This window comes from Poecile atricapillus, chromosome 1, assembly GCF_030490865.1.
Source record: "Poecile atricapillus isolate bPoeAtr1 chromosome 1, bPoeAtr1.hap1, whole genome shotgun sequence".
Classification (NCBI taxonomy): domain Eukaryota; kingdom Metazoa; phylum Chordata; class Aves; order Passeriformes; family Paridae; genus Poecile; species Poecile atricapillus.
The window spans coordinates 145,454,336-145,466,845 of NC_081249.1; the positions used below are offsets into that span (position 1 = coordinate 145,454,336).

Here is a 12,510-nt window from a genome sequence, read left to right on the forward strand (position 1 = left end):
GTGTCTTTCAAGTGTGTTTCTTCTATTTTAGATCTATAAAATAGTCGGTGTACCTACCTGCTTGCCTGTTTTTGTTCTTATCCCATTTGGAATGTTTAGGAGATACAGTCATCCTTTCCTATAGATTTTGCATCTTACTGAGTTTCAGCTTTGTCCTTGTGAGCATGTATGTTGTCTTTGGCTCAGCAGGATTCCTATCTACCTGGTAAATTATTTAGGAGGGAACTATCAAACCCAAGAAGTTAAAGTATCTCCTAGTGCAGGGTAGAAAGCACACTCCCTGATCTGCGCAATGTTAGCTTCTGTAGCCGGATGATGACGTTTCTGCCATTGTCTACTGCTTTTACGTGATTAAGTATTGTGAAACACAAGATCCTGCTCATCATTTTGCTCCCAGCCTCCAAACAGGTGAAGTACAACATGCATTTGTTCTGTCTGGAGTAGAGGTGCAATTTGCTGTTAGAATATGATTTAAAATCATAGAAGACTGGTGGGCTTTGGGTTTATTTTTGGTTGAGTTTGGTTCCCCCCTCCAATGACAGTTGACTTAAGTAATTTCAATCTCTTCAATATCTGATGTGCTTCATGGGAGGCAGTGATTGCCTAACATAACAGAGAGGAAATAACTCCAGTTTATTGAATCTCTCTTTTCAATCTTCATTAGGGCAAATTAAACTAATGAGTTGGATGCCTTTGAGTACAGATAGTTATTATATGTTCAATAATTTATGTTTGCTTTACATATCAGGTAATTTTTGAACATCTGGAAATATTCTTTCTGTACTAATTTAAATAGATATTGACCTATGGTTCCTGTCTATCGGGAGTTTGGAAGAGCAAATGTATTAATGGTGCTACAGCAGAGTTTTCCTTGAAGGTTCTATTGAGACAGTGTTGCATCAAATGATACCTCTGCTTGTGAAAGAAAAAGACGTTTACCAGTAGTACCTGTGGCTACTATTTTGCTCTTCACCACCATGTGTCTCACTCTTATCCTCTGCACCATGACAGGAAAAGACTGGGTGTGGTAATTGGACTGCTGACCTGGGACTCATCAGCATAACCTGGTTATGCATCTGTAGTCATGGGCAAGTAATTTCTCTGGGCTCCTGTTTCTACACATCTTGAGCTCCCCTGCTAAAAAGTTCTGCAAGGAGCTATTGTGAAAGAAGCACAAACTACAGTGAGCAGTGCAGAAATTGCTTCTATATTTCACTTTATAAGGCAATATATGCTGGAAGGGAAACTGCCCTGCTTGTCAGGAAAAAAAAACCCGAAAACCCAGCAATGCTGCTGTGTGCACTGAATGACCTGAGCCTGCATGAAGGTAAACACGTGGCAATGTGCACATTGGAGAAAAACATTTGGCATTTTTGTGTTGCTCGATGTTTCACTGAATTGAGTCTAATCTGTAAATGCTGTCTAAAGGTTATTTTATAATCAAAAGGTTTAATTGATTGTTAACAAACTCGAGTAGCAGAGCAGTCTACAGAGGGAGCAATGACAAAGCAGCTTTTTTATTTCCTGCCTTAGTAGGGTAGAGTAGCGTGCCTGCATTTGTCAGCACACTGTGTTTTTTATTCACAGACCAAGGCAGCAGAGGAAGCCATAATCCAGAAGAGGAGCTGGACATTTTTAGAAATCTCAAAAGTATGTGCTCTTGTGAAAGTAAATTTCAGGTGTTGGTAAAACAGCCAACAGTACAGATATTACCTGAGGATTTGCATTAGACTAAAATACTTTCTCCTTTTTTTTTTTTCCCCCCTACTTTTTCCTCTGAAAAAGTGAGAAAAAGGACCGAAAGGGGGAAACAGAAAAGCACGCTTTCCTTTGGTACAAATGTTTCCTTAAAACCCAAAAGCTCTGTTTGATTTTCTTTAGAGAGAAAGGACACAAAACCTGATCTCGCCGTGTTAGCTGGCTCTGAACTCGGGGCATCAAAGAGGCGCTTTCCGCCTGGTGTTGGACACGGCAGTATTTTGCAGGGCTTGGCTTTCAAATCAAGGCTGCAAACTCTCTGCCCGCCCCTCACTCGTTGGGGATTTCCTCTCCTTCGTTGCCAACAGCAGCGACAGCCAAGCGCAGAAGGTCAAGCCGAGATCTGTGGACAAGGGCAGGGGCCCAGGCCCGTGCCGGGATGAGGCGCTGAGGCCGGCGGGGAGCTGCGCCGCGGAGGGACGAGGAGGAGGAGGAAAGGCGGGAGGAGGAGGAGGAGTTGAGGAGCCCGGGCCTGGGAGCCTCCCCGCTTAACGCACTAGGAAGTGACGCTTTCGCTGAGTCCCGGAGAGAGAGAAACAAAGTTTGTTGGTTTTTTTTTTTCCCCCCTCCTTCTTCCCTCCCGCCCCCCCTCTGCAAACAGCCGCTCCACGTTCCCCCGCGGCGCCCGCCGTGCCTGGCTGCGCAGGTGAGCCAGCACGTTCTCTTTTTTTCCTTCTTCTGTTTTCCGCGCGTTTATTATTATTTTTTTTTTTTTAATTTGCACGATTTGCTTCCGTTTTCCTGCCATTTTGGAGAGGGGGTGTCTTTCCTGGAGCATTTCTTTTGGGGGTGGTGTTGCGTGCTTTGTGGGTGCTGGGTGCAGGATGAGGAGCAGAAGTACCTGTGGAGGTGACGGGGGCGGCTGGCTCCGTGCCCGGGCCGCGCAGCCCCACGGGGCTGGGGCAGTGGCACTCCCGGCCCGCCTGCTGCGGGGGACCAGGCTCTGCTGCTGAGCCATCGCCTCCTGCCGTACCCGGAGTTGTTAGGAGCGCTCCGGAGGGCTTTCTTGGCGGCTGCCTGGCTGCGGCAGCGCTTTCAGGATGTGTCTGTGTCCGGGTGAGCTGCCCGCGGGTGGAATTTTGGGGGGGTGTTTTGGGGCGGGGGGGAGGTTCTGTTTACTCGCGGCGTGGCGGGGCCGGGGCAGCGCGGTGTGTGCAGGGGCCCCGGGTGCTGCGGGGGAGCCGCCGAGCCCCGGCCGCCGCTGAGCGCGCATCGTGCCGAGGGTCGGGTCGCTCTGCTGGGGTTTACGCAGTGGAGGAGGGTAGGGAGGAATTTGTTAGATAATTTTTGAAAAATCCCGTGCTCTCAAGTGTACAGCTCTTTTCTGGCAGCAACTGTAAAAGACCGATTCGTTGCAGTTTAGCAGTAAAAGCTGACAATACACCTACGCGCGTATGTGAGAGTCTTATATAATACTTACAGGGTTTTTTTTAACAGGCGTAAGCAGGATTTATTTTTGGTTTGTAAAGTCTTGTGTGGTTGCAGCTTGCAGAATTAGCGAAATATTCTATTTGCTCAGCAGAGGTTTACTTTACATTCTTTTAAAAACATCTAATTTTTTTTAATGATAACTTGATTACCTTCCGACTACGTGTTCTGAACTTAGTGTAAAGGCCATCTGTACTGGAGCAAGCAGTTAAGGGAGGGGAAGAGAGAAAAAGAAATGTCCTAATGCAGAGACTATTAGGTTGTTTAGAGGGCGAGACTGCAGTTCCAAGCAGCAACAGCAGCAGCTTTATGACTGTGTGTAATTACAGAGTGATTGCATAGGACAGCATTGTTGGAACGAATACGTATACACAGGCTATTGTGCAAGATTTCTGTTCCGAACAAAACCTAGTTTTGCATTGCAAATGCTAAAAAGAGAATGTGTTCTGCAGTGAACTGCCACGTTCCTCTTAGACTGACCTCTTCGTAGAAGTAGAAGAGGAAGGCAGGAGAAGTGGAGTGAGGCTGATATCAGAAATCACAGGTCTGAAACACTCAGCAGAAACGCCACTAGTAGTTTCTGAAATCACAGCAGACAGAAATTGAAAGCTCATTGAATCTGCGGGTTCGTGTTTCCAAAGTGATTATATAGCAGGTGAAATCCAAGCAGGTTTGCTGCAGTCCTGCACGTTTAAAGCAATGATTGCTCTGGTCTAATTTTTTGTGTGCCTGTGTGGGAAAAAGACCTACGTCAAAATAAGCAGTTCAGCTAGCTTGCTTGGAAATGGAGAGAAGAGCATTGGGGAGAGTTTCTGTGTCAGGCCACAAAAACTTAGAGCTTGAAAGAACTACCTGACCAGAGATATGCTGAGAGCGTGCTTTTTCAGCTTTAACTCAAAAGTTGCGTCTGATTCAGTGATATTGCAGGCAGTGTTGGCTGAGGGATAGTATGAGGCACTGAGAAATTGTGCCACTGACACTGTATTAGTAAGGCTTTTAACTAAGACTTTAAAGAACGTCATAATTTTTCCAAAGTTTTTGTGGGTACAACTTAAGGTCCCTAAGATTTGTTTTTCAAAAATGCTGGTCACCTGTTATTTTTATCAGCTTAGTTTTGAGAGTACTTGGAATTTATGGCATATCAGATCTGAAAGATTTCAGATCTGGTGCTCAGAAACTGCCCTTTCTAACATTAGAGACAATTTTCTAGAAGTGTTATGTTCAGCTGTTATAGCTGATGTCTTAATAAATGCCATAAAGGCTTGTAAAGTATTTTGAGCACTGCAGTGAAAATTATTATAAAAACAGAAAGCTGCTTTAAAATATTTCGTTGTTCAACTGAAACATATTTTAGCTAAAGACACAGATCATCTTATTATTGGTAGTTTTCTAAGTTATCAAGAAAATGCTTCATGTAAAATGTATGTGGCTTTGTAAATGAAGAATGAAGGGATCTGCTGACAGTGTCTTTGTGTTTTGTTTTTTTGGGTTTTTTTTGTCATTTGTCAAACTATCTTAGTGATCCTTCTGTAAGTTTATTGGAGCATTTTGTTTTAATAAAACATATTACACAAATATATGTTAATCCATGCATTACTGTGATATCCTACTTGTAGATTTTTCTTGAAATTGTACTTAGTATCTTCACCGGCTTGTCAGTCTATGTTATACTGGATGTTTTAATGTCAAAGTTACCTCTGGAGTAGTTCTCAAAAGACTTCTTGAATAATTTGTGGTAGTGATACAATATAATCATTCTTTATGCTAAGTCTTCTGGTTTTCACAACCAATGTGGTAGGAGAGAGTTTTTGGCCTTGTATACAAAGGAGTAGGTAACTTGCATGTCCTTGAGTTGTCCTGTGGTTCTCAGTGGAATTAGTCATAGATATATATACATTTATGTGCATGTTAGCAAAACAAAGGTGTAGCTGTGCAAGCCTTTAACCCATCCAGGTGCATGTGGTGATATGAAATGATGAGGACTGTAGCACAATGCAAGCTTTTCAAAAGCCTGCATAAATGCTCCAAATGTTAGTTTACCTTTATTTATTTTCACTCTTATGATCACTTGTCAGTGGTGGCTGCAGAACCACAGGAGATATTTTCAAGCCTGTCATCCCTTTCGTGATACTGTTCTGTCAGGCTGCTAATCAAGCCCTTAAGTTGCCCCTGGCTTGAGGACACGCAGCATTTCTTTGGAAATGGCCAGCTTGGTGGTGTGTGTGTGGAGGTGTGCCCAGGCATGTAAGGAGACAAGAGGGGCTGCCATGAATCCCAGTGGAAATCTGTCTAGCCCGTGGCCCTGTTTGCAAAGGTGTATGTGTTTTCTATATGCTTAGCACTTCTTGAAGGGTTTCTACTCAAGAAATTTACATAGTTTTCTGTTGTGCTTAGGTAAACATTTAGCAAACACTTTTTTTAACCCGCTGATCAAATTGTGGAATGCGAATGTTGGTAAGAGGTAATTTTTTTGTTGTTTCACTTTCTCTAAACACTCCCTCCAAAATAAAAGGAAAACACCCAAAATACAAAAACCCTGGGGTTTTTTTGGTTTTTTTGGTTTTTTTTTTTTGGTCTGGAGCATTGCATAAAATCTTAGTACTGGTTGCAGTAAATTACAGTTTATGCTAAAATGAAATGTAGTAAATATGAATGTTGTCTCCAGTGCAAGGGACATGAAGTGAGTAATAAACCACTTTTCTTTGAGTATTCATAGTGTGAAATGGGGAGATGAGGGAGGCAGGAGCTCTGGTGGTGACGTTTTGCAATACATGCCCAAAAACTGCAGGTTCTGGCACGGGCAAACCAAGGCTCATGAGTCACATCCAAAGGGAAGACTTGTCACTGAGCAATTTGTAAATAGGAGGGATGAACTGCTAATTCAAGGAAATATCCTGAGGACCTTCCCTAATAATTGCAAGTGTGGCAGAGAGCTTTATGTCAGACAGGAGTTGCATGTACTTGGAATCACATGTTCCCCCTGGTGTGATTTGAGCCTTCAGACTAAGAAATCCTCATTATCAGTTAGAGAAGTCCCTGAAAGAGGTGGCTGGTCAAGTAATAATTTAAGTTTTTGTAGCTACATAGCAGCCACTTGCATTCCGTGCAGAAGCTCCTTGGCAGCTCCAGCAGCTCACGGTGCACAAATGGCACACAAATGTGGCTGCAGCAGGAGGCTGCTCAATGAGCGCTTCACAACGCTTTGCACTTCTGTTTCTGAGTGGTCTCCAGCTGTAGCCCTTAGTGCTCTGCTGATCGACCCCAGTGACTGAAAAAGTTATGAGGAAAAGCTCTACTCTACACACCGGCAAAAAGTGTGAATATGTGCATTTTGAATGCAGTCAGTGTCCAGGTATTTAAGAGCAACCATTCAAATGTGGATGCAGGGATTATTTTGGTAATTAATTCTTTGCTTTTCAGGCTCTCTTGATGCTTTTTATTGTGTTTTGTGCTACTGACAGCCACCAGATAACAAGGCTTAAATGAATATAATACATTGATCTGTATATAATATGATGTACATACTTTGAAATGTACATACTCCAAAATTAATGTTCATTTTATGTATAAGTAAATTATGTGAATGCCCCTTGTTGAATTGGCAAGTCTGTTAATCAAGAGTTTAAACTGGGAAAAGCTAGATTGGAAGGGATTGGCAACGTGTTCAGTGTGTGTTAATTTTTTGTTTGTTCTTAAAGACATTTTGAAAGGCTTACATCAAAGCATGGAATAATGTTTTCCTTTTTACCCTTAATTAGTGTAAGTTCTATATAGTTTGACTTTAGCATTGGTAAGGATTGAAACGAGTTAAGTGCTATTAGTACCTGAAGTCGTAAACTGTGAAACAGTTCTGAAATCTTTTTACTAAATACATTACTGATACATCACATGTTCAGAGTTGGGATGTAAAGAGACATGAAGAGGAATCTAGTCGGTGTTCATGCTTTGTTATTTCTTTGCTGCCTATTGTCTTCTGACATTGGTTCTCTGTTGCTTGGTTTTCCCCATCATAGGAGAGATTACAGTACAATGATATATACTGGTATATCCTCTTGTCATTTATTTTAGGAAGACAAATATTTGTGTATGTTTATGTGTACACACACTATTTGTTATATACCCTTAAGTATCTCATTTTATTACTCAGTTCCCCTGAAAACAAATGTTTTCTTTCCTTGTTATGCTGGAGTAGTTTGGGAAGTTTTGTTTGTTTTTATTTTTTTTTTAAACCATGTTGAAGTTTTTTGTTTGACTGTTTGTGCTATTATTTTAACCTTGAATATAATGCTGTATTTTGGGGTTTATTTTAAATTGTTGTATTTGATAATGTTGCTTTTGTTATTTCTAGAGTAATGGTGACAAAAATATGCATGAATTATAACTGGAAGTTTGTTCTTGTCTAGTTTTTGCTTTTCTTTTTTGAAGGGCTTTTAACTGCTAAGACTTTTTAAAATACTGGTTTGGTTTTGCAGCTTGTCTGTGGTACAGAGTTGTATGATGTATTTCCAGCTATTAGAGTGGCTGCTTCCCTTCAGCATGGATAAACCAGAACCTGCTCTCTGAAGCTGCATGTTGTGGGGCGGTCAGCCTGCTGAAATGCTCGTCACCTTGTCTGCGCTGTGCATCGTAATGAGGTCCAAAGTTGAAACTAGTCCCAGAAGTCTGAATAATCTCCAAGTAGCCTTGTTACGGTGTAGTTCATAGGTAAAAGTGCATTTCTGTTTGGATCTCAAGTTGCAGAGGATGTTGCATGATTTCAAACTTGACTTAATCACATATGCTTAGGTGCAGCCTTACCTGCTATGCCTGCGTACACCTGGGATTCCTTGAGCTTTTCCTTTTCAACTCCTGCATATGTCACCTGGTATTTTGTCAAGAATTGCATTATTGTTTACAGTTTTCTAATATCCTTAAAGATACTCTTGGGAGCTTAAACTGTTTTGATTTCAGGCTTTTATTTCTCCCTACATAATGTATTCTTTCATGCACTTCCTGAAAGGGGAGTCTGCTGTGTTTGTGGGAAATTACCACACTTGGGTGGAGAAGAATTTAGCAAAATATTTTCCTATTTAAATTTGATTTTATACAACTTGATCGCTTCGATTGAGAAGAAGATCCCAGCACTGCCAAATTCCTGGTAAGAGGAGAGTGCCACAGCTGTAAGACATTCTGATTGCTTTAGGAGATTCCAGTGATGACAGTTTAGGATGCCAAATACTCACATATGTGAAACTGGCAGGAAAATCTGACTGCCCCTATGATTTAGTTTGATTTCATGACTTTGAAAATTCTGAGTTGAATTTTTCTCTCTGAATATTTTGTGACAGACTCTAGATGTTATCCTGCATAAGACATCTTATATACTTGTCTGGGGACAATTATACTATCTATAATGTTTAATTAAAAATACAAATTAATTTGGACTTTTTTTTGGAAAGCTATTGTATTTTCAAATTTTTAGAAAATATAAGTACATATAAATAAATAATTTAGTCTTATCAAACAATATTTATTTAATTGAATATGTTTTAAGGAATGTTGAGATCCTCTGGAGAAGAAAAGGAATCTATTAAAAACTAGACTTTTGTCATACTAGTGAAGCATTATTGTACCATTAGGCACTCTGGTTATTAGGTGCTTAAGCTGTCCTCCTTGAGTAACTAGAAAGCCTTTGCACATAAAGGGTGTGATTGTAAGTAAAGAACTGTGCAAAATGTTGCATTTGATTATCAGCCTCACTTTCTTCTGATTTAATTTCAGCATGGAAGTGGTCTTTTATTATCATGATTTGCTAAATACATTTAAGAGTCAAAAGGATATTTAAGATATTTCTTTCCTTTTGAAGCATGGGAACTGCTTTCCTTTTGAAGTATTGAATTCCTCCTTATTTTAGTCATTTTTCTTTGGCTAAAAGTGAAATATTTGAGGTATGGTACTAGCTAACTTAATTTTGCTATTGCAGATTTCTTTCTACAGAAAATGTACTGTGCATGCTACTGTAGAAAAAATTGATCTGTAATAAAAAGACCTTTTATCACCTAAGAAGATACAACAAGAATGTGAGGCTCCTTATAAACAATTTATTTTAATTTTGAATTTGAAATGTCAAGAATAAACATTTGAAGAATTGAGGAATTCAAAACCTGAGAAGTGGGATACAGCTGATACTGTACTCGGGGTTTGCACTTGTTAATTATGTATAAGGGGCTGCCCTTCAAGAAGCTCTATTGAAGTCCGTGATGATATTTTTCTATTTAAAAGGTGAACAAAGCTATCTAGGCTTTTTTAATTTGCAATATAAATAAACCTAGTTACTTTACCTTTAGAGAGGAAATTTAAATACAGAGAGCTTTGTTAGCAAAGGAAATAAAATGCAGATTTGAAGCCTTGATTTGTAAAGTTTTCTTGGCAACTGGAAGAGCTCTTTAACAATAATAATAATAACTATTACTGATGTAAATTGCATACTGGAAAATTCAGTTTTCGTATTCAGGTAATTTCTCCTAACATTCTAAAATGAACTAGCCTGCCTGTGCACACATGTATGCTACGATGCAGGTCTTTGTCTGAGAGTGACATAAACATATTTGCTGAATTCCAAGCACAGGAGACAGGTGAAGCTTGGGTGGACAGGTCATAAAGCAAATGCATTTCTAGCAGAGTGGATAGAGCAAGGCTAGAGACCCTTTACTGGCCTCCGGCTTGCACTGCTGCTTTTTAGCAACTTTATGGATTTCTCTGCTAGGCATCTCTGTCAGAGGTGTCATTAGGAAGTATGAGGCCAAGGGCAGTGGCCCAAATACTTGTCAACACCAGCAATTGCTTGACCACATGTACATGGATATTTAGTTAAAGGGACAGTGTACTTGATACTTGGAGTTGATGTTAAAACATCCATGTTGGCAAGATGCTGCTGCTTCTGTGCTGACTAAAGTGATGTTGAAATGGCCTTTCTTCTTAACAGAAGTGTTTCTTTTTCCCCAGTGGTGATAAATCAATAATCTGTTCCAATCCCGATCAGCAATATGCTATTGCTATAGTACTATCAAGTTAGTGTTGATATTTGTGGAAGAATAACATTTAGATGAAAGAGCAAAACCTCTTGTTTTAAAAAGACAAGTCACAAACCAACAAACATTCTTATGCTCACACAAAAAAGCGACAATATAGGAAGATACTTAGATTTAGAAGTTCTTAATGCTTCCTTCATGAGAGATATTGGTATTTAAACTCGAATTTTGATCTTGAATTTTCAATGCTTACTTCAGCCTGTGTACTACCATAATAGCACGCTCCAAGGACCACATGACAAAAACCAAACAAGAAAACTCAGTGTTTAAACTGATTCACATGTTACTCAGCTGAAGAGCAGAGATGGCACTAATGTTTGCAGCAGCCCTTTGGTGTCAAATACAGAAAGGTGATTTCTTATGAAACAACAAAAAAAAACCAAACAAACAAACAAAAAAATCCAGTTTTCCATATTCTCTTGAGTTTGAAATCTGCTGAAGATTTTGCGTATAATTCAGACCTGCATAAGATGCTTTGCTTCTGCTCTTCTGAGAAGGTTTAGGAATGGTACTCCCTAATTCAGTGTCTCCACTCACCAAACCGCACACTGGTTTCCCTCTTTTTTCCCCTCCTCTCCCACTTTGATGGGCTGCATAGGACAGTTGAAGGCACAAAAGGCAAAAATCCTGACTTGAGATAAGTACAATTTACTGGAAGCAGCAATGAGATAAGAAGCAGGAAGAGCAACAAAGTACCCAATGACTCCCAACCCCTTTTCCCTGGAAGAGAGTCCCTTTCCTCCATCCCAGCAATGACATGGGATGATATAGAGTAACCTCAATCTAGTCGTGCCCCTCATGGCTACTAGAAAAATTAACCTTGACCTGGCTGGAACCAGGATGTTTTCACATCATGAGCATTAATAAAAAAGACTGCACCTGGTCTTAGGCTTCATGGATAAGTCTACAGTTTAACTTAAATTTTCTGAGGCGATAGGGTTTTGCTGTAGGTTTTTAGCATTTTACTTTGAATAATATGCTACAAAGGTGCAGGATACATTTAGACATTTGGAAAGCTAAGCGATCTATAGGTGTCCCTTTTGTCAAAAACAAATCTGAGGATCTCATTTACTAGTGGAAGTTGTAGTGCTGTGATAGGACCTGTACCTGCAGTTCTTACGGAGATCTGCTTCAGGAATATGGCCTGGAAATTGAAGTGAGGGGGAGCTTTCTAACATATTAATTGGGTAAAAATATTTAAGAAGTCACATCCATACTTTTCACGAGAAGGCAGTGGCTTTGTGTAGCCTTTTAAAATCTTAAGTAAAATTTTGCTCTTAATCTCTTTAGTAGCCTAAAGTGCTTTTATTGTTCTTTCTGTGGCGTCCCACCTTTAAAGGGAAGTGATGATTTATAATTTCATTGAGCCTTTTACTCAGATACAACAAGCTGCTTGTATGGAAACTAAAATGGGCTGCAATAAGGAACAGGTACCCTGAGATTAGAACAAGTCATGCTCTTTGCCCTCATGCAGAAGAGCATTAGATCTTCCAGTCATGGAACTTCCTGTATCTAATACATGAATCTGCTCCTGCATCTACAAGCTGTTAGACAGCTATGGGATAAGTAGGACTAAGTAGCTATAGGAAAAGTAGGACTTTTCAGGCAGACTGAAAGAGTAAACAATAATTTTGCAATTCGGAAAGCATTTGTTTTCTGGTGCTACAGCACATACAACAACAAAATATTTCCAGTCTTCTCCCTTTCTTGCAAGCTCACTGCTGACAAGTACCTTATATCGTTTATGCCGTGTTATCATCCTTGTTTAAAGGTGAGGTAATCCTCTTCAACCAGCAGGCTACAAAACCGTACTCTGACTTAACATTTAGTGGCATCATGTGAGTAGAAATGGAGATTCTACCCCATACAGAGGAGTTGATTGATGGGGCTCTTGAGAGGGGAAGGTGTGGTATGTGAGTTTGAATTTGCATCTCTATGGCTGCGTGAGTGTTTTGTCAGCAGGCTTTGTAGAGGAGCCCAGACCCTCTTACATCTCCTTGAGAAGGAGCTGACATCGCTTTTCAGAAATGGTTTCTGGCACCCTCTGTGAACCTCCAGCAGATAGAGGCACTTAATCCTCGGGTGAAATAGCAATTTTTCATTGAATTGCAGATACATGTTTGCCTATAAGCATCCACTATGGGCCCTCTTGACTCGCTTCTTCCTGGACATTGTGATTAAAAGCCTGAATTTTGGTTCTCTGCTTAATCCTGTCATGTTTGTTCTAGAAACGTAAGATGTGAAACGGAGGCTT

The 12,510-nt window shown here is 40.3% G+C and overlaps 1 protein-coding gene across 4 annotated transcripts in view; it reads left to right on the plus strand.

The window, feature by feature from the left end:
• The first annotated feature begins 2,334 nt into the window (after window positions 1-2,334).
• The window catches only part of MIDEAS (mitotic deacetylase associated SANT domain protein), a 53,340-nt gene continuing 43,164 nt past the window's right edge, over window positions 2,335-12,510 (plus strand). For 2 of the 4 annotated variants that reach the window (XM_058844612.1, XM_058844592.1), the window contains exon 1: window positions 2,433-2,814. The gene's annotated coding sequence lies outside the window, so the exon portion shown is untranslated. Of the gene's footprint in view, window positions 2,405-2,432; window positions 2,815-12,510 lie in introns of those variants that run through there. The other 2 variants (XM_058844585.1, XM_058844601.1) reach the window with 2 other exon arrangements.